General features: G+C 37.3%; 1 long non-coding RNA gene across 10 annotated transcripts; it reads right to left on the minus strand.

Annotated features, from left to right (window-relative positions):
- Positions 1-3,110: 3,110 nt before the first annotated feature.
- LOC120777728 lies at positions 3,111-22,928 on the minus strand. Of its 10 annotated transcripts, XR_005705537.1 has the most exons (7): positions 22,795-22,928; positions 22,560-22,707; positions 11,316-11,335; positions 8,683-8,819; positions 3,911-4,036; positions 3,533-3,842; positions 3,111-3,474 (listed from the first exon to the last, which is right to left on the minus strand). It is a non-coding gene; the product is annotated as an uncharacterized LOC120777728 (long non-coding RNA). The 10 variants fall into 10 exon arrangements; XR_005705539.1 differs by lacking the exon at positions 22,560-22,707; XR_005705532.1 differs by lacking the exon at positions 22,560-22,707 and having other exon boundaries at positions 8,683-9,816.
- Between the last annotated feature and the right edge of the window lie 135 nt (positions 22,929-23,063).

Here is a 23,063-nt window from a genome sequence, read left to right on the forward strand (position 1 = left end):
TCCGCTGCTTTATCTTTTTTTGTTTGTGATTTTGGGGGTTTGATTGTTTTGTTTTATAATTTTTATGGGATAAAATTGGAGTTTCCAAATAATATAGTTTTCCATACAAGTACTTAATTTTGATCTTATATTGGTTCGATCTGAGCAATATGTTTCAAAATTTTATCACCACCTTTCGAGAAGATATCTAATAAAAGAGATTTGCGTACATGAGCTTAATTTATATAATGGGTTGTCAAAAAAGTCTTGCGGTATTTTTATTGAATTTTTTTTTTTTTTATTGAAATTGAAATGAATTTTTGATGACTCATGCCCAGCTCTTGACCGATGCTACGGCTGCTACTATGCCGGTCTCTTTCGACCAATTCAGCGATTTTATCGCAATTTTCGACGACAGGTCTTCCGGGGCGTGGCGCATCTTCGACCACCTCTACACCAGCACGAAAACGTTGAAACAATCGTTGTGCGGTGGAAATGGAAACTGTATCGGGTCCATAAACTGCACAAATTTTATTGGCGGCTTGAGATGCATTTTTGCCTTTATCGTAGTAGTACTGTAAAATATGCCGTATTTTCTCATTATTTTGCTCCATGTTTGCAACGCTATAACTAACACGTGTTAGCGCGTGAAATGAGCTTTCCCAAAAGATATAGCGACGATGCGATGCGACGAATAAAACTAGAACTACTCGCTTTCAGCGCCAACTAGCGGAAATACCACAAGACTTTTTTGATAACCATTATTTGTACCGGTCAATTTGTATGGCAGCTATACGTTTTACTATTTCAATATCGCCCATTCCGACCAATTAGCAACTTCTTGGGGAAAAAACCAGGTGTTCAAAATTAAAGATCTACATATATCTCAAATCTCGTTTATACACACAAATGGGCAGTCGCCTATGACTAAATCGTTCCAACTCAGTACTTAACAGGCTCTCCGACGTGTCTTTCTCGGTTTTACAAACTTCGTAGCAAACTTAATGCGCCTTGTTCAGGGTATAACTACTAAAGCAAGGAAATACTACATGAACAACTTTGTACTGTGTGACATTGAAAAAACTTTAACCATCGTTGTGATCTGACCGCGTGTAAGGACTGGCATGTTTGCGATCGACAAACGTTTGCGTGGTAGCTGAGACAGTAGGTTAGTATTAAAACCAGCATGACCACCTGCAAAAAATATTTGGCATAACAAACATGTCAGCAACATGGGGGCCGTATTTGTTCCCTCCATATACCAAGTGCAACAGTAAGACCACTTCACAGCAGTGTTTGAAACTGAATCCATACCAAAACAAAGCAATCGTCGTCCTAGATATACAAAGACTGTCCTATCAACGTCTTCTAGGATTCACAAGATTTAATCGGCATCGGCTACCATGAGGAAGTCAAAACCGTTACATGACTTTAGAATGCCGAATCCGCCAGATCAGATGCCGATATGAAAGAGCAACAGCTCGTTTTGCAGGGAAAAAAGTACGCTTCCACCAGGACAACGCAACGTCTCACACCTTCTAAAATCAACAATTGGCATCTATGACTTCTTTTTGTTTCCTAACTTAAAAATAATAATCATCAAGTAAAACAAGTAAGGAAGGGTAAGTTCGGGTGTCACCGAACATTTTATACTCTCGCATGATAAAGTGATAATCGAGATTTCATTATCAGTTATTTACATATTTTTTAAATACCATATTTGTGTAAAGTTTTATTCCGCTATCATCATTGGTTCCTAATGTATATATTATACAGAGAAGGCATCAGATGGAATTCAAAATAGCGTTATATTGGAAGAAGTCGTGGTTGTGAACCGATTTCACCCATATTTCGTACATGTTATCAGGGTGTTAAGAAAATATTATATACCGAATTTCATTGGAATCGGTCTAGTAGTTCCCGAGATATGGTTTTTGGTCCATAAGTGGGCGAGGCCACGCAAATTTTCAATTTTTAAAAAAAGCCTGGGTGCAGCTTCTTTTTGCAATTTCTTCCGTAAAATTTAGTGTTTCTGACGTTTTTTGTTAGTCGATTAACGCACTTTTAGTGATTTTCAACATAACCTTTGTATGGGAGGTGGGCGTGGTTATTATCCGATTTCTTCCATTTTTAAACCGTATATGGAAGTGCCTGAAGGAAACGACTCTGTAGAGTTTGGTTGACATAGCTATAGTAGTTTACAAAAAAGTATGTACAAAAAACTTAGTAGGGGGCGGGGCCACGCCCACTTTTCCAAAAAAATTGCGTCCAAATATGCCCCTCCCTAATGCGATCCTTTGTGCCAAAATTTCACTTTAATATCTTTGTTTATGGCTTAGTTATAACACTTTATAGGTTTTCTGTTTCCGCCATTTGTGGGCGTGGCAGTGGGCCGATTTTGCCCATCTTCGAACTTAACCTTCTTATGGAGCCAAGAAATAGGTGTACCAATTTTCATCATGATATCTCAATTTTTACTCAAGTTACAGCTTGCACGGGCGGACAGACGGACAGACAGACATCCGGATTTCAACATTCCTCGTCACCCTGATCACTTTGGTATATGTATATAACCCTATATCTGACTCTTTTAGTTTTAGGACTTACAAACAACCGTTATGTGAACAAAACTATAATACTCTCCTTAGCAACTTTGTTGCGAGAGTATAAAAACTTGAGTCGAATAAGAAGGTTGTCGCACCCCACTTTAGGACATCCTGATAACATATTTTTCAGACTCTGGGTCGCTATACTGAGAAATATATAGTAAATGCTATATTTCACCATTTTTATAGCTATCAAGAAACCATGCAGCACAGACAAGTCGTGTCTATTTAGGAACTAACGAATAGAGAAAAGAATTGAATGCAAATTACGAAAATATCTAACGTTCTGGCAAGAGTTATCTCAAACTGGTCAAGGAATGTCTCTAGATGATTTTATAATTTATACCTGTGACAAGACGTTACTTAACTTCTGCTAAGTATCCAGTAGATAAAGGCTGAGAGTACAAAGATTCCTCAAAGGTATAGTTTAACATTTGTAAATTCTGATTTTTGCCCGATTATCTATAATTTTATAAACTTGTTAAAAATGTTTCACTACAAAAGAGTTTTTTACAATTAGGCTTCATAACTCGTTTTATTCTTGTGAGAAAATCTTAAAAATAATATGCCAGATACAAAAGGAAGTAACAACATTAATAAGTAACTTTGGTTATAATGATTTTACATTGGTATACCATCACTTTTTCAACACGTGTATCGTGTGCCATCACAGATCTTCACCCTCCACCCATCTATATTTCATAATCCATCTTCCGGCATGGCTGCCAAAAATTATATCACGTACCGGAAGGCTGAGCTACGAAGATGATGGCTTGCAAGTAAATGCGTAGGCTTGTTTGTGTATTATAATATGTGGAAGTGTAAGTACTTGCATGTGTGAAGCACACATAATTGCCTGTCGTCTTGCGAGAGACGCCAATAAATTTACCTGCAAATGACAGTTGATTTTCAAATTGTTTACATACTTAACCATATGGTGCACACACACTAAGCTAAGTACGAACATAAGCCATCACTTGATCTTGACAGCAACCCATCTGTTTAACGGTACCTGTTACGATTACGCACATTAAATGTCGGACAGATGTCAATGCCACAGCTTGTAGCTGGCGCCGAAAGTAGCTAACGGAGCGCTGCCAGGAGTTGACTGCAGGCAGAAGTTGCTGCAATACGCTCAACAGTCCACTTGCTGTGGCTTTTATTGCGCTGCCATCTTATACCTAGGGATGTGTTGTTGTTGTATTTAAGTCAAAGGTGACCATCGATGCCTCCGTCAGTAAGTTGACGTTTAATTTTCTGGTTAAATAAGATTTACGAAAGTTCAAACACGTACATATGTATATAATACACGCATATATACGTACATATAGATGGAATTGTGTTATATTAAATCAGAAGTGCTTGTGTTGGTTATCAGCGTTCCGTGCAGCGGTGCTTACGCTAAAGTGGTCAATAACATTGTTCATCATTCTCATGTGTAGTAGCTGATACTTAAAACAAATTATGGTAAAATATATGCATTAGCGTGTATATAAGTATGTATGGAAAATTATTAGCTTCGAGAGTTGTTAGTTTTAATGAAAAATACAGCTAAACGGCGAGTGATACCAGCATAATTTAAAGATGATATAGATAATTACATAGTTTCAGCGACTACGAGGGAGTAGTTGTTTTGTAAAAAAGGAAGGTAGATTTTGGTTTCCTAAGATGACTTTTATGAACTTATTTCTAGGAAATATACCTTTATTATTGTCTTTAAAATAGGCTTACAAGAAAAACAAAACATGCCAAAGCTTAATACAATAATCCACGAGTAGACTCTTCAAAACACTCTCGAAAAGTTTTCAATGCCATCATAGAAGTGATTCCATTGGAAATACAAATTTTAAGCAAAATCGTTGTTAGTTTGTTCTTAGATATGTATATACAAGTACTTTACTTAAAACGAATGATATTCGGAAGAAACTTGTGGACTTGAAAGAATATTAATCAAAACCCTCGATGAAACTTCAGTGCTGTGGAACCACTAATTAATATTACATCACTGGCCATCAACGGCATGTGCTGTAACTGAATAAGCAATTTTGACGGATTTTGCTGACAAATTTTGACGAATAAGAATGGAAAGACTAACATGGTATAAAGGGAAAATATACCATAAAAATTATGTTAGATTGAACAACCGTTAAAAAAAAAAATTAAAATTACTGTGACCAAATTTTGAGCCCATAGCCCACAAGTCACTAATTCAAAACATTACTAAAAGCACTTGAAATGTCTGTAATTTTTCCACTTATCATAAATCAATAAACGACTTTTTAGAAATTTTGTTTTTAGCTTTTCCGATGCTCTTCTCCTCATTGAAATTCAAATAACGTTTTAAAAACTTTTGACAGGTTCATTTACATTGTATGTAGAAGTTTTCTGCAAGCGAAATATACCGTTATTTACGTTTTTTGTTATCATTCGATCAGCCTTTGTACAACAACAGCATACTCATTTGTTGAATTATGTGAGTCTATTGTTTTGAAGGGTAATTAGTATCGGAGACTTTTGGCGAATACTCATACCTTACCACTTGGAAGTAATGAAAACAATTTTACAGAATGAAAAAATCATTAAATTTGCATAGGTTCATTATTTGTACAAGGCAAAAGGCAAAAGTTAAATGCAGCAAATGACTGACGAAAAGTAGCGAATACAAACAAAGTTTTAATGGTAAATTTGTAGCAAATAAATTAAAAATAATTTGTGAACAAAAAAGTTTCGCGTATTTTTTGAAGTATGATTGCAAATTGAATTTATAGCCGGAAAAAGTGAGTTTGGTGAAAATGCAAAGCAGGATGAGTTTGTTCACCCACCGTTTGCTGGTGACGGTATGAAATAAATCGAGAAGAGTATGGGGAATAATAAAGCAAAAAGAGTTTGTGTTGTCTACTCGCCAGATCACACGAATATACCAGAGAAACTTCGGTAATTGTAAATATTAAGGATTGTTAAAAAAAAGAAAATAATTATATATAGCATATGGTCGAATCGACCCGATTTTATCTAGTAACTATTATCATGCCACATACTAAAAAATTTTTCCCAGGGTTTCAATAAGGTTCCTCACATACGATCGTCAATACTATGGAGTAAAGTCAGTCGGATGTTCGAAAATCCTGATATTAGTTATGTGGGGGCTGGACCAATTTTTTTCATTTTATGCACAAGGATAAATTTATGAGCAGAACACGCTCTGTCATTTTCATTGAGATAACTAAAATATTGGCTGATGTATGCGGTACAAAGTCACGTGGAAGTTCGAAAATCTTTAAGTTAGGCATATGGGGGCTAAGGGAAGTATTGACCTTATTCAACCCATTTCTGGCACACAGATAAGCTGTCATCAGGAAAGGATTATCTTTGCATTTCAATTATGTACATACATATCTCACACATTGGACGATATTTTCTATCATAGTCAACTATAAGTAGTGGGGTTCGCATATTCGGTACATAGGGTTCGATTAGGACAGTTTTTGGTCATAAAATCATACTTCAAAGAAAATTTTCGTGCAAAATTTTATCTCGTTATATTAATTGCGTCTTAACTTATATACTGGAAAGAGAAGGAATCAAATGACATTTCAGTCATATTGCCTATCCTCAATTGATAGGATTGAACGCGTTCAAAAGATTTTTCTTAAATGTGTACTCCACTCACTAAAGTTTGATGTATGCATTCCCGTTTATTGCTATTACACCTTATTCTTCTGTACTGGCGTAGACACCGTTAAAGCGATTATAGCCGAGTTAACAGCAGCGCGCCAGTCGTTTCTTCTTTTCGCTACGTGGCGCCAATTGGACATTCCAAGCGAAGCCAGGTCCTTCTCCACCTGGTCCTTCCAACGGAGTGGAGGTCTTCCTCTTCCTCTGCTTCCCCCGGCGGCTACTGCGTCGAATACTTTCACAGCTGGAGTGTTTTCGTCCATTTGGACAACAATACCTAGCCAGCGTAGCCGCTGTCTTTTAAATCGCTGAACTATGTCAATGTCGTCCTATATTTCATACAGCTCAGATCGAATGCGATATTCGCAGTGGCCAATGCGCAAAGGACCATAAATTTTTCGAAGAACTTTTCTCTCGAAAACTCGCAACGTCGACTCATTAGTTGTTGTCATCGTCCAAGCCTCTGCACCATATAACAGGACGGGAATAATTAATCACTTATGGAGTTTGGTTTTGTTCGACGAGAGAGGATTTTACTTCCCAATTGCCTACTTAGTCCAAAGTAGCACCTGTTGGTAAGCGTTATCCCGCGTTGGATTTCCAGGCTGACATTGTTGGTGGTGTTTATACTGGTTCCTAAATAGACGAAATTATCTCCAACTTCAAAATTATGACTGTCAACAGTGACGTGAGAGCCAAGTTGCGAGTGCGACGACTGCTTGTTTGATGGCAGGAGATATTTCGTCTTGCCCTCGTTGACTGGCAATATCAATATCATCGGCATACGCCAGCAGCTATACACTCTTATAAAAGATTGTACCTGCTCGATTAAGTTCTGCAAGTCGAATTATTTTTTCCAGCAGCAGATTGAAGAAGTCGCACGATAGGGAATCGCCTTGTCTGAAACCTCGTTTGGTATCGAACGGCTCGGAGAGGTCCTTCTCGATTCTGACGGAGCTTTTGGTGTTGCTCAAGGTCAGTTTACACAGCCATATTAGCTTTGCGGGTATACCAAATTCAGACATCGCGGCATAAAGGCAGCACCTTTTCGTGCTTTCGAAAGCAGCTTTGAAATCGACGAAGAGGTAGTGTGTGTCGATTCTCCTTTCCCGGGTGTTTTCCAAGATTTGATCCATGGTCGATTTGCCAGGTCTAAAGCCACACTGCTAAGGTCCAAATAGTTTGTTGACGGTGGGCTTTAATCTTTCACACAATACGCTGATAGAACCTTATACGCGATGTTGAGGATGCTTATCCCTCGGTAGTTGGCGCAGATTATGGGGTCTCCCTTTTTGTGGATTGGGCAGAGCACACTTAAATTCCAATCGTTGGGCATGCTTTCGTCCGACCATATTTTACAAAGAAGCTGAAGCATGCTCCTTATCAGTTCTTCGCCGTCGTGTTTGAATAGCTCGGCCGGCAATCCATCGGGCCCCTCTGCTTTGTTGTTCTCAGGCGGGTAATTGCTATTACACCTTAAATCACTTGAAAATCGACGGTCCGTTCTCTGCCCTTCATTTGTTTTCAATGTAATTAATGGAGGTATTGACTGTCCCTATTTGTTAGGCAAAATTAATTTCAATATTCCTCAGCGTTGCCTCAGATCTATTTCCCCATTTTATTGCAAGAAAACTGAATTTACGGATTATGCCCCTCTCAAGCGTGTTGTTCGTGAGTTTAACTCGATTCGAGAAAGAAGATTCTTCGAGAAAGTTCTACTTCATTTTTCTCAGTCTAAGGCTTCCTTCATTAACACCCTTAATTCTGTTTTTTAGCTAAGTTAACTATTTGTTTGATTATAATATTATTATTTTATAATTCTAATTTAAATAATAATTTTTTAATAGTCTGTAAGAATTAATAGACTTAAGTAACTAAATAAAATTGTGTTATATGTAATATAAGAATGTCAGATGTATGTTACATGTCTAATTTGATTGAAATGCAGTGAGTGTAGCCAAGGGTGCTTAAGTATCAGTTTCATACTTTTTCAACATGCTGACAGATGTCACTAACAATACTACTACTTGATGAACTTTGGTACACATATTTCCCTGCAAAATATGCACATACCTTCAGACCACTAAAGTTACCGAAAATATCGGTAGGTGTGTGACATATAGAATTAAAATTCAGGGATCGTCTTTTCCTGACAATGGTATGTCTGTGTGAAAAGTGCGTTGAATCGAGTCAATCCCTTCAGTCCCATTAGGTATCAATTACTTTATGTATATGCATCGCCCAATATGTGAATTAGCTCTATGAAAATGAGAGAGCGTGTTTTACTGACACATACATATGTATTATGATTTTCGATGCCATACTGTTTCCACCATATATCGTGTTTTTTTTTTTTTTTTTTGGCTTGTGCCACTTATGGAGACCCAATATCGTGGGAATGAGCAATTTTCACGATGCTTACTATTTTAACTGTATGTCACTTCGTTTCAATGGATGCGATGCAGGTTTTATTAGGTACATCTTCCCTTGTTCTGATTAAGTGTATTATTGATGCAGAATTGCCGGATTTCCGATGATCATATGGAGATGCGGGGATACCTAGGGAGTAAAATTCTTCTAGATGACAGCAATTAGAAAACGAAAACAAATGTTAATACTTAAGTGAAAAAATTGTTTATCAAAATCTTCATTAAGATCTATACACTTTTACATGGGCTTAAGCCAACTGTTGAAGCATTTTTACCACTCTTCAGGAGTCGAAAAACGTCGGCCACTTAGTTCAAAATAAGTCATTCGGTGCCAAGTCAAGACTATACGGTAGATGACTTATCAAATCGATGTTTTGAGTGATCTATGCCCATCGCTAAACATTGAATCAAGTTCATCATTGCACTATTGCTGAGTTAACAAACGTCGAAAACTTTACAATTTTCGCCATTGAATTGCATTTTTTGAGTGCATGTGATCACGGAGTGTCCAAAGTGCTCAGTCATTACCGATCTCCGAAGAATTAGACTGGTGCGTGAGTAGTTTAGACAGCGAAGGCGCTTAACTAAGAATTAGGGCTATCTTCTTGTGGAAATGGTGTGTTCGTGCAATGTAACTGTTGGTACAACCCCTAATCATCACTCCAGAGAAGTATGAAATTTCAACTGGCAGTAGTTTCGGCTACGAGATCTGACCGGAGACTTAATTCTGGTAACACGGGAGGCTCCTGCTTCCTGTTTAGAGCTCGTTTCAACCTGCTCATGCAGCACGGCATTTCGGAGAGTATCGTGATAGTTGTGGTTTAATAACCGAATGCGGAGGAACTGACCTCGTGTTAGTTCAACGTGGAGTTGCATTGCAACTGGGTGCCAAACCCAAAGTACGGAAGAAGTTTCAGATGGACCTCAAATCCTTCCAAAGTGGTTAGTGTATCCATTCCACACTTGCAATTGGCTCCGTATTCTCGGGGCGCTGAGGAAGGCATTGATTTGATCCACTCGATTATTAAGCGCCATGGGGTAAGACTATCGTCAGCCCACGTTAAACACACCGGTTATTGTCTCATCATATATATGTACCGCTGTATATGTAAATGGATATTTTTGAGCTAGAAGAAGAGTTTATTATTGAAATACTTGAATATTTGTATACTGTCTCGATATATGTACATATGTGTGTAAATAAAGTATAACCAATAACCTATCGCACCTCGCTCCTTACTTCATACAGGCGTACCTCCATATTGAGCTTAGGAAGAACTCACTGTTATGTTTACTAAATCATATGCAAAAACAACTAAGAAGATTAATGCAAGGCATCGGGATAATACAATAGAAGCTGAGTACTGCAACTCATCATTCACATTGGAAAGGAATATTTGTTTCTTTTGACTTTCAAATTGCTACTTTTGCTTTTGCAAGTGCTTTGTGAATCACACAACTGTGACGATGATAAGAAATGTGGATGTATGCCTGTTCCAAATCGACCGATGAACTTCCTTTGAACGTGAAAATACGATTATTTTGCAATTATAGCAATTCCTTTTGCCTTAGTATGTGACAGCCATTTGAGTTGGAAGCGAAGTTGTTAGATATCTAATCACGGAAAAACGAAATTTGAGTTATCTTACAAAGTAATGGGTTGTCAAAAAAGTCTTGCGGTATTTTTATTGAAATTGAAATGAATTTTTGATGACTCATGCCCAGCTCTTGACCGATGCTACGGCTGCTACTATGCCGGTCTCTTTCGACCAATTCAGCGATTTTATCGCAATTTTCGACGACAGGCCTTCCGGAGCGTGGCGCATCTTCGACCACCTCTACACCAGGTCGAAAACGTTGAAACCATCGTTGTGCGGTGGAAATGGAAACTGTATCGGGTCCATAAACTGCACAAATTTTATTGGCGGCTTGAGATGCATTTTTGCCTTTATCGTAGTAGTACTGTAAAATATGCCGTATTTTCTCTTTATTTTGCTCCATGCTTGCGACGCTATAACTCACGAACGACTTAAAAGAAACGACAATCAATCAAATACGTGTTAGCGCGTGAAATGAGCTTTTCAAAAAGGTATAGTATGACGACGTATGCGACGAATAAAACTGGAACTACGCGCTTTCAGCGCCAACAAGCGAAAATACCGCAAGACTTTTTTGACAACCTATTATAATACTAGAACTTATAGTTATATAATAGGAGAACAAATTTTTAAGGCTCAATATTTTCTTAATTGAACTTGTCTTTCTAGACAAGTCGCAATGCCTTTGCCTTATGGGTTAGGGTTAATTTGGAGAATATGCAAGTTTTCACTCTTCTTTTTAGAAGGAGTTCACATTTCAAATTAATAGTTTAGTTTTAGTAGTTATCGAATGGCTTTTTTGTTGATGCCTGGATATAAAAACCGTACCCCTCTCTCAGTAATGCATAAACGAATTTAGTAGATTTTTCTCCAACAATTTCTTCAATTTGTACTATCTTATACAATACATCTGACTATGATATTTTGTAGAAATTGATTAATCTGGAACAAGACCGTCAGTTTCAGTAATGAATATATTTTTGTTATGATCAAGTAAATATTATATATTACCTTACTACTGAGCTTACCTTTATTCGCAGGTATCCTTCTGAATTCCATTAAGTTTCGATTTTTACCAACCGGGAAACAGTTTAAGGGTAGTATAAAATGATAAATAGAAAAAAATACTTCAATACAATTTTGTTTTACTGAATATGTTCGCAATCTAATCTAAGTTTTTGCGAGTGATTTATGTTTCCAATCCTTTTTATGTAGAATTTTTTGTGTTGGGATGGATGCCACTCTTGGACTTGTTCTTCAGTGGAAACTAATAGATATACATATTTGAACAAAGCTGGTAGTGCCTTTTGAGGTAACTGTGAGTACTGCAGAGATTCTAAACGATACTTCCTAAGTGATACCAGAATATAAGATATAATTCTGAATAATTCGTACATTTGTAGAATGGCGCACTATGTCAGATAAGCCACGAAACCATTGATCGTTTGCTTGACAAATTTCGTGTCCGTGTCTACCACATCACCGATATTAATTGGTTGGCTTTTTTATATGTAGAGCCGTAAGGAACAGATTCTTTGCAAACAATCTTTGAGTAGCATTTCTACCTCTTACTTCGAGCGTTAACGATCTATAATGAATTTAAAGCGAAAATGAAGATTAAGATCATGCAAAACTGTGCCCAAAAAAAAGCTGACATTGTATTTATTTTGAAAATTCTTTATTTATTCTTCCAAATCAATTTCATCCCCTTCAAAGTAATCCCCTCCCAACGCAATGCACTTATGCCAACGGATTTTCCAATCTTCGAAACACTGGTTGTAGTCACTTTCCGGGATGGCCTTCAGTTCCGTCTTCGCTGCGGCTTGAATCTCCTCTATCGTATAAAAACGGTGTCCCCGGAGCGGTCTTTTGAGCTTGGTGAACAGCCAGAAGTCGCACGGCGCCAGATCAGGTGAATACGGTGGTTGCGGAACGATATGGGTTGAGTTTTTGGCGAAATGATCACGAATTACGAGGGCAGTATGGGATGGTGCATTATCGTGGTGTAAAAACCAAGAATTGTCTTTTCACAATTCCGGCCTTTTTAGGCGGATAGCGTTACGCAAACGACGCATAACGTTCAAATAATATTCCTTGTTGACTGTTTGACCGGTTGGAAGGAATTCATAATGCACAACACCACGATAATCGAAGAAAACAGTCAACATGACCTTGATTTTTGAGCGACTTTGGCGCGATTTTTTTGGTCTCGGCTCTCTTTTGGCACGATATTCGCTCGATTGATCGGTTGTTTCGGGGTCGTAAGCATAGATCCAAGTCTCATCGCCAGTTATAATGCGTTGCATGACACCCTGGTTGTCGGAAAGCATCGTTTCACACACTTCAATGCGACGCCTTTTTTCCAAAAAATTCAATGTTTTCGGTACCAGTCGAAATTTGACGCGCTTGAGGTCCAAAACATCCTTCAAAATGATATTGGCTGAGCCTTTCGATATGCCAACTTCATCAGCAAGGTCTCTATTTGTTAATCGACGGTTTTTCAACACCAAATCTTTGATTTGTTGAACATGAGCTTCCTCGGTTCAGGTTGATGGTCGCCCTGGACGCTCTCCGTCTTCGACACGTTCACGGCCGGCTTGGAACTCTCTTTACCACTTGTAAACATTTTTTTTAGACATAGCCTCATCACCAAAGGCTTTCTGCACCATCCTCAACGCATCCGCAGCAGAAAATTCATTCCGTAAACAAAATTTAATGAAATTCTTTGCTCAACAAATTTCGACATTGCAAAAAACGAAAAACTCACTTTTAGCAGCTCACAAAACGACACGTATCTCAAACACTAATGAATATTTTGACATGAAATTTGACATAAATGTGACTGACAGTACTACCAACCTAAAAAAAAATAATTCTCCAAAACCTTCGACCTTTGGGCACAGTAGCATACCCGAACTCGTCGTTCTTTTCTCTTCAAGAAACTGCTCATTTCTCGGAAACGTCGATATCGGCTATGCATATAGCAACAAAAACGAAAAAGTCCCTTCCCTCTCTGCAATGATTTCAAACTCAGCAAGTACCTTATATGCTCACATATGACTGCTTAATCCTAAGCATATTAAGTCCTTTATGCTTTCATGCATATATAATGTACTGATGGATGCGAATATACTTATATATAAATATATGTACCTGCAACAGAGTATTAAGAAATTGTCAACTTATTATAGACACACTCATATCTAATATGTACTTACACACCCACTCACACAAGTACACATATTTGAGAGTTGATATTTTATGTCTTCATGAGGAACGTCAAGTTTGAGAGCAATGGAACAAAGGATTGACATAAAGGAGACATTCCTTTGTCCTATTGCACTCAAACTTGACGTTCCTCATCGCTGCCTTGTAATTGTCTCTTGTTTTTGTTGTTATTCCAATATCAATCATTCACTATGTCCTTGTTTGTTGCATTGTCACGACTAGAACTCCTTCAAGTTTTCGCCTCACTGCATTATTATGGTTTGCACATACATATATAGACACACGAAGTCACACACACTTATGCACAAGTTCACTTCATATTGTGATTAAAATTTAAAGTGAATTTGCTTTTGTGTATTCAGCTTTTTTAGTTGTGTTCTTTGTTCTTCTTTATTCCTCGGCTGATATTATATTTGGTTTTGTTTTGCATGGCATGTCAGGCGGAAGTAATCTGGCAGTATGTTATGTGTGAAAGCATAACAAAAAGTGTAAAATATCAGAGATTTCTAGCATGGATAAGGCAACTTGTTGAGAGAACACGTTGTAGGATTTGTAAGAAAGGTGCGTAAGAGGAAAGTGAAGAAACTAGTTAATTGAAAGTATTGCGGAAGCGAATTTTTGCTTTGGTTGTAATTTTAACAAACTTTTCAGGGAAGACATTCTACTTTATGAAAGCTAACAAACAGCTTTCATTTAAAAGATGTTTAGGCAGGATAATAAATAAAGAAGAGGGAGATTCGTACCACCTTAGACGTTGATTCTGACCCATCTTCGTTTAAGTCATTTTGGTATAGTATTTGCTGATCATTTTGCAGTGATAACATTATGAAAGCGATCTGTCAACGAAGCTTTATAAAGACTTTAAATGCCACAAAGCTTTCACTAGTAAGTATGCAATAAACATTGCTCATCACTCATTTCTAAGAGAAAATGGTAGGCTCAAAGCCTTCTCTTAACGAAATCAATTGACAAACACATAAAGAGACAGTACTCTAACCTAATATATAAATAGATTCGTTTTAGAAATCCAGAAGGTTACCTAGTTCTAGAAACACGCACAAGTTTATTGACCATAAATTTCATGAAACTCAGTTCCAGTGCAATTCTTATTCAGAAGAAAAATGTGTGAAACGTTTATTCAATAGATTTATGGAAATAGCATAGAAGAGCAGTTCTCAGTTTGCCAATATATGGTGGATTAAAAAGAGATTTGCACGGATCAAGTATTTGACTGGTGATAAGTTTAATGAATTTGAGCCAGGAAATTTCTTTAATAAATTTAGAAATGGATTTACGCATGACTATGGGTGTATGTATGTGATTTTATGAATAAGTCATCAGGATAATACTCAGGAAGCCGCTTTCTCAACATTAAAAGCCTCTTAAAAAATTGGGTTTTAGTGACATTGTCGAACAGTTTTAAATATCACTTTCTACTCTCCAAATAATAACGCTTTGTTTAACGGTTTATCTTATATTGTTACCAATCCTCCCTGTTTTATTTTCGCCAACATCAGGTTCCCTTCTAAAAAAGCTTTAAAGCTTGATTACTGTAGCTAAATATTCGAATTTCGTACATCCAGAAGTCCTTTATTTGTCGAGGTGTGAAAATTCTGTCATGTCTCACTGCTTAATATTTCGGTCATACTATAGATTTCAGCACTCCATCATAAAAGCGATTTCCTCTCTCAACTTTATTCTTCTTCTTCTTAATTGGCGTAGACACCGCTTACGCGATTATAGCCGAGTTAACAACAGCGCGCCAGTCGTTTCTTCTTTTCGCTACGTGGCGCCAATTGGATATTCCAAGCGAAGCCAGGTCCTTCTCCACTTGGTCCTTCCAACGGAGTGGAGGTCTTCCTCTTCCTCTGCTTCCCCCGGCGGGTACTGCGTCGAATACTTTCTGAGCTGGAGTGTTTTCATCCATCCGGACAACATGACCTAACCAGCGTAGCCGCTGTCTTTTAATGGAGGATGGAGTCATGTGTAGAAGTTCACGCAAGTGAGGAAAGTTCTCTGATCGCCATTCACTTGGGGGTGGCCAGAAACGATTCTTTTACACATGGCTCAAGCAGCTCACTACTTCCGGTCTTTGACCAAGTATCCTCTGGGTAGCCTAAGAACATCCGTTCGAAGGTGAGCTAATGTGAGAAGGCGAAACATTCCCTACATAGGGTTGTGCGCTGGGCTTGGGACCCGCCACGTAAAAAACAATACCAATGAAAAGGAAAATACAGCCTCGGATGAGAGACCCCCCTTTTGATGACTTTATTGGACAATACTAAAAAAACATGTATGAATATGTCCACTAAAAAATACGAATTTATAGAAAACAGGATTGCTACACCTAGCAGTTTTTTTTTTGTTACCGTTACTTGTACAGCAAAGATAAATTTTTTGAACTCGTCAAAACTAAAACAAGTGTCAAAATAAAAAAGCGAAACACATTTACAAATTTTTGATGCAACTTGGAAATTTTATGTAAAGCAGAAGTTTTTTTTTAAGTATTATTTTTCTTTAAAGTTATCAATCTAATTAATTCCTTCTTTTATAATACTTCTAAAAACAATTTCCGCGCACTGCAAACATTTGCAAGCGCCGAATAACTACGTAGTTGCCTTAATAGAAGCGGCTCTATTAGTCTGTTGGAAAATAATTAGTTCACTTCTAAGTTTGCCACACGCCTTTAGCAACATATGGCGCTAATGTGCTCATATAGTTTGGCCTTAGCGATTTTATTCCCATTAGAGTTGTTATAAGCGCTTTGATTGCGATTTATGTTATCGATACCTTCCATGCGATGGGCTTTCCTGAGAATAACAATTTAATTAACACAAAAGGTTAACAATAAAGCGCTAACTAAATTGGTCTTGCTAATCAGAGTGAACTGAATAAAAATGAACATGATAGTGTAGTCCCAGTGAAGCATGTCGCACATTAACATATGTTGAACTTGGCACGTGGATTTTTGTACCGACAGTCGTGGAGCGTTTTTGATACGCAAGAGATAGTTTGAATGATGCCCAACATTTTTATACTCTTGCAACCAGTTGATACAAAGCATTATAGTTTTGTGCACCTAATGGTTGTACGTATCACCTAAAAATAATCGAGATGGATATAAGGTTATACAATAGACCGTTAGAATATGCTATCTTTATCGATTGTCCAGTGAGAATTTCATGACATTTCATCGATTGGATGTGAAATTATTGTGTTTTAAGTGTCTGTATATTTGTGTTATCGGTGCGAAAATGAGCTTCGAACAAAGAGCCAACATTAAATTTTGTTTTAAAATTGGTAAAACTTCTACCGAAACGTTTCAATTGAAGAAACAAGTTTATGGCGATGATTGCCTATCCCTTAGCAGAGTGCAAAAGTGGTTTCAACGTTTTAAAGTGGTCGTAAGGACATAAATGACGATTAACAAATGGGCCAATCAAAATCCGTGATCATCGGAAATTTCATCGAAATTGTGCGTGAATTCATCAAAAATCAGCCGAAATCATGATTGAAATTCAGGGAAATGGAATTGAACATCTCCAAAACATCGATTTATCGCATTTTGATCGAACATTTAGGCTTACAAAAGGTGGGTGCACGGTGTGTTCCGCACAAATCGACTGACGACCAAAAATTGCTCAGAATCCAACATTCGAGGGACATCATTAAAGAGGTCAAAAAGGACAAAAACTTCCTTTACAATATTGTGACGCCAGAGTGCTGAATGGAAGGCACCGGACGAGCCAAAACCCAAAAAATCGCGCTTGGAGAAGTCAAAAGTGAAGACAATGCTGATTTGTTTTTATGATTCCAAGGGTATTGTCCACATAGAATTTTTTCCACCCGGCCAAAACGTTAATGCGGTATTCTGCCTTGGAGTTTTGAAGCGTTTGGTGCGCCGTATTCGACGTGTTCGGCCCGTGTTGCACGATCATGCGCCGTCCCATCGATCGACTGTTGTGACCAATTATTTGACCAAAAATCACATTTGAACCATTAACTACTCCCCGTATTCAGCCGAAAAAACCATTTGTCCTTTTTTTTTAAGTCCTGTTTACTTTGGAATGAACTGTATATACATACATATATAAATGATCAGGATGACGAGAAAAGTTGAAATTCGGGTGAATGTCTGTCCGTCCGTGCAAGCTGTAACTTAAGCAAAAAGTGAAATATCTTGATGAAACTGGATTCCTTAGTTTAAAAAAAAAAATTGGAGTTCGTGGATAGGTGTAATCGGACGACTGCCACGCCCACAGAGCGCTATTAACCAAAAACATACAAAGAGCTAAACTTCTTCATCTTCTTAATTGGCTTAGACACCGCTTACGCGATTATAGCCGAGTTAACAACAGCGCGCCAGTCGTTTCTTCTTTTCGCTGCGTAGCGCCAATTGGATATTCCAAGCGAAGCCAGGTCCTTCTCCACTTGGTCCTTCCAACGGAGTGGAGGTCTTCCTCTTCCTCTGCTTCCCCCGGCGGGTACTGCGTCGAATACTTTCAGAGCTGGAGTGTTTTCATCCATCCGGACAACATGACCTAGCCAGCGTAGCCGCTGTCTTTTAATTCGCTGAACTATGTCAATGTCGTCGTATATCTCGCACAGCTCATCGTTCCATCGGATGCGCTATTCGCCGTGGCCAATGCGCAAAGGACCATAAATCTTTCGCAGAATTTTTCTCTCGAAAACTCGTAACGTCGACTCATCGGTTGCTGTCATCGCCCAAGCCTCTGCACCATATAGCAGGACGGGAATTATGAGCGACTTATATAGTTTAGCTTTTGTTCGTCGAGAGAGGACTTTACTTTTCAATTGCCTACTCAGTCCGAAGTAGCACCTGTTGGCAAGAGCAATCCTGCGTTGGATTTCCAGGCTGATTTATTAGTGGTGTTAATGCTGGTTCCTAAATAGACGAAATTATCTACAACTTCAAAGTTATGACTGTCAACAGTGACGTGAGAGCCAAGTCGCGAGTGCGACGACTGTTTGTTTGATGACAGGAGATATTTCGTTTTGCCATCGTTCACTACCAGACCCATTTTCTGTCCAGCCTAGAGAAAGCAGAACTAACAGCGCGGGTGTTGAGGCCGATGATATCAAAGAGCTAAACACTTAATTAAAATATTAAACTGTAATTTGGTACAGGGAATTGCAGTAGCAAGGGGCACATGTGGGCAAAATTTTTTTATAAAGTAGCCCCGCCCTCTAACAAGTTTAATGTACATATCTCCTAAACCACTTATGCTACAAAAACCAAATTTCTTGAGTACAAATCTTATTGGAGCTTCTGACAGTGTGAAAATTAATGAAATCGGAGGATAATGCGCGCGAATAATGTCTTTAATAAGTACCACTTTATAATCAAAAATTGTTTAAATCCAATAAAAACTGTTCAAGCCTCTAGGTACCGAATATATTGACCGCGGTACATATAGTTGACTTTTTATCGAAAATGTCGGTCAAACTGTGAAATACTAGTATATAACTGAAATTAAGGGATAATATTTATTTTATTATGTTATGACTGTATGTCAAAAATGAATCGGAACAATACTTCCCTTAGCCCCCATGTACCTAATAAAAAGATTTTCGAACATCGGGGTGACTTTGTACCGCATATATCAGCCAATATATGAGTTATCCCAATGAAAATAAGAGAGCGTGTTTTATTCATAACAGTGTATCTTTGTGCCTAAAATAAATAAATTTGAACGAAAACTTGGCCTAACCTCTATATAACTAATATTAGGACCTTAAGTATTTGCCTGGCTTTGATTCTTGCAAGTTGCAAGAGTATTAAATGTTTGGTTGCACCCGAAAAAAGCCCTTCCTTATTTGTTTTGATTTACTCTTAATATTCGTAATGGCGCTAAGGCGGACAGATAAATGCTCAGCTTTACTTAAATTTACGATCCTGTAGTCCGATCGGTAAAAAGAGACCACAGTTTGCTAGGATTCACAAGGTGTGATCCCCATCGACAACCTTAAGAAGAGAAAACGATCACATACTATATATTGAGCTGAATTATTTAGACCGTCTGTTATTGACGAAGAAAAAAATACACTTCCACCATGGCAACAGATCAGCTCACGGCTACGCCTTCACCACGGTCAAATTATTCGAATTTTGCTAAAAACATGCTAAGGATCATATGTATTCTTCTAATTCAGGACCGCAAGGCTTCTTTTTATTTCCAAATTAAAAAACAAAAAATCACTCGTCGTACAGCAATTAGGGTTAAAAGAGGCGTTAATCACACCCACGGAGGTTAACTTTGTAAGCCTCTACAAAGTGTATTGAGCAATAGAAGATTTTCGAAACTTTCATTTTTCTTTTAGTGTCTAAGTACTTTTAAAACCGCCCTTGTTAAACTTTGCAAACTGCAGAAACACTTTTCAACGTATAATTGCAGTGCTGCTTAGTAAAGAGCGTTAACAATAGTTGTAAACTGGAACGACGAGTCATAAGTGTTAAGTTGCTTGGAGATAACTATGTAGCCATTAAATCGGGACTTTTATTTAACATTCCAGTGATCGAACTCAAGAGTGAATTACAAGGTAGATGATTTTTCGAGAAAATTCGTGAAATTGGTGTCAAAAGTGGAATTGTTGAATAAATTCCCAAGGAAATACCATCATTATTTGAAAAAGGCCAAGTTTAACGATTTGAAGATTCCACAATTAAAAAAGGAGCTGGAGCAACGTGATTTGGCGAAAAATTTATTAAAATTTGAATTATAGTCATGGTCGCGAGAGGTCATAGAAGCGGAACGTTAAGATTGAAGAATATGTCTTTCAATTAGAATTAGAGGAAGAAATAACGAAGATAGAAGAAATGGAAGAGGTTCAATGCTCGTCAAAGATTAAGAATTTGAACATGCCAACAAATGACAACTAAACTGTCGCAGATGTCAATGCAAATATCGACATAGGGTAGGAGCAGGATCCAGGTATATCGCAGTTGAACTTACAAATAGCAGAGCTTTTATAACAAATGTTGGCATAACAATCTCAATTGTGCTGTTATTAGGACAGTTCGCGGCACAAAATACACGCAGGATGCAAGAAAATCGCAGGTGACCTCACAAAAGTGGTTTAGTTGAAAGATCGTGTCCGCGAACTATCTACAATACAGCGGGCAATTATGTCAACGGCCTCTCTATGAATCATCCATCTATTGATGGCACAGTTCCGTTCTATGTTTTTAAACTTCAATTCGAAAAGACAGTATCGGAGTAATAGAAAGGTTGAAGATAAAGTAGCTGAATTGTTCGAAAGTTAGAATTCTCGAAATTCGCAACGAGCTACATAACGTTTCAAGCTGTCGACTAAAACCTTGGAGAAATTAAAACAAAGATTTCATGGGGTCGGTTGTCGTCAATCAGTTACGGATCACCAATTATGCCGACTGCATTGCAGCTAAAGAGGGGATGTCCAGGGGTCATGGTCATGGTGATAAGACACTACAATTCGGTTGCGTTTGAGCGAATTGACAGTACCAAGTCCATTTCCTACCAGTAAATTAGAAAGCAAATATGTTTTGGTAGTCAAGAACTATTTCTGCAAATGGCCAGAGGTAAAGTCAATTATTTGGTAATAACCTTCGGTTACCAATTGATTTGAAGTTTCAAACCAACGCAACTGAAAGAAGGAAGTTAACAGCATCCTAGAGACGAGATGAGGGATATACATGCATGCTATGGTAAGACAGCGCACCAACATTATGTGCGATAAACTGAAATGAAGAAACATACACAAGGCAATGAACTCTAAGGGTTTTAGAGAAAGATAATGGGTATTGTAATATAACCCACAACGAAAGAAGGGTTATCTCCGAAATTACAGAGTAGTTGGGAAGGAACATTATTTAATGACTCAACGATACACTACGCATACAGGCCAAAGCGAAGACCAGGAATAAAATGAAGGTAGTTCATCGTTTCGGAAATTGTTCGGAGATATGAGTATAATTTTAAGAGGTCTTTAACTTATATTAATTGGCAACACGTTTTCTATCTAAACACTGTTATTAGACCCAGGGAGGAAATTTTCTCCGAAATGCTTATCCGATTGACTTGAAATTTTCCAATGAATTTTTTAAATATATATAGATCCAAGGAATAATCTTTTTAAATACAATTTCAATATTTTAATTTATTTTTCTTTTCAGTAAAAAAGACACCTTTGAAAAGCCGCCACATGGTCAATGGTTTCTGGATTTGTGATACTTTTAAGCAGAAAAATATTCCTCGCCATAAGGCACCGTTTTTTAAGGTCATGGGAATCCAAAAGTTTTCAAAACAAATCATCGATTATTAAAATTCATACAATTGTGTAAATGTGTATTCTTTTTTACTTATTTATTAAATATTGTGCGTCTTCAAAAAATTCATATAAAATGTTTTTTTTTTTTAACTTGCAAGTGGGTATAACTAGTTAAGGAGTTCGGCGTAGTAATAAATATCAAAGAGTTAAGAGTAACTATACTATATACATCATTACTTATATGGTAGTTGTAAAGTTCCCCAGAATAATATGAGATTTGTTGGCAAATTGAAAGTTCTTGGGCCGATATAAATGTGGGTACATTCCGGTTCATAGACTTGTTTGACTTAGAGATTGAAGCTTACGTTTGAATTTGGAGGCAAGGCTGCACTGTTAAAACCATTACACAAGAAGGCCTTTTGGCCGAGAACCGATCCGAAGTAGCATACGAAACAACTCAAACTAATTGCAATCTTTCAAATCTCGACTGAGATCTGCTCATAATCACATAATTAAAAATTTATGAATAACAGAATATTCTGATAAAGCCCCTTAAGACTAATGAACTTATGAAGTGATAAACCGGAGATAGGTATTATTGAAAGAACTCAGTAATCTTTAGGCTAACCAATTGTATATAATAGAAACTATTCCCGGGTCAGAAGGCGGATTTAATAGAAAAATTGTGAAGTCTCTGAAACTAATAAACATTTATAAATATTAAGATTTTTTGAACGCCAATTAAGAAGTGTTTAAAGAAAAATCAAATCCTTTACCTTTATTTATATTTATATAAGCAGAGATTTACATATTTCATGTTGTCAGCAGCCTCTTATGTCGTACAAAGTTCAAATTCAATATTTTTACCAACTAAAATAAATATTTTCTTACACAACATCGGAAATAAAGAGAGCGAAATTAATCCTAAAGAAATTACATTAGCACTAAATATAATAATTTTTATATAAGGCATTAACACATTCAGATGTTTATGGAATGTTTCAATCATACCCTCTTTATTGTACTATAGAGTTTTCTTAATCTCAACAGTTCACCCAAAACCTCTTAAACTCCTATTATTATCAACAAATATGTATACAATGCAACAAAATTGCTTAAATTCACTTGAAAATTGTACGAAAACAGTAGAGGGAAGTGAATACAGAGAACGTATAATACGTACGTTCTCTGGTGAATATATAACGGAACTAACAAAGACAGCATAACACAGGGTGTTTCAGCTGAGACATATGTGTTCATATATTTCTTTACACAAATAA

The sequence above is a fragment of the Bactrocera tryoni genome, chromosome 5, assembly GCF_016617805.1.
Source record: "Bactrocera tryoni isolate S06 chromosome 5, CSIRO_BtryS06_freeze2, whole genome shotgun sequence".
In the NCBI taxonomy this organism is placed as follows: Eukaryota; Metazoa; Arthropoda; class Insecta; order Diptera; family Tephritidae; genus Bactrocera; species Bactrocera tryoni.